Genomic DNA, 299 nt, shown 5'->3' on the forward strand with positions numbered 1-299 from the left:
AGAGGGATTCCTAGGACTGACCACGAGACCTTGACACCCCGGGTCAGGTCTTTCTGCTCAGCCACTGTCCGGAGGAAGACAGAGCGGTTGGCCGGCGCCACTGGGACTCCGGAGAGGGAGTGGGGGGGGGGGTTGGGGAGGGCTTGGGAGCGTGGCTAAAGGCTCGCGCCGCGTGGGCGGGGGGTGCGGCAAGGGAGGGGCCTGAAGCGGGGGGGAGCGTGTTGGGGCGGGACTAGTGGTGGGGCGGGGCCCGAAGGCGCGCGCTGCTCAGGCAAGGAGGAGGGTCAGGAGCGCGCGGC

The sequence above is a fragment of the Rattus rattus genome, chromosome 16, assembly GCF_011064425.1.
Source record: "Rattus rattus isolate New Zealand chromosome 16, Rrattus_CSIRO_v1, whole genome shotgun sequence".
Classification (NCBI taxonomy): Eukaryota; Metazoa; Chordata; class Mammalia; order Rodentia; family Muridae; genus Rattus; species Rattus rattus.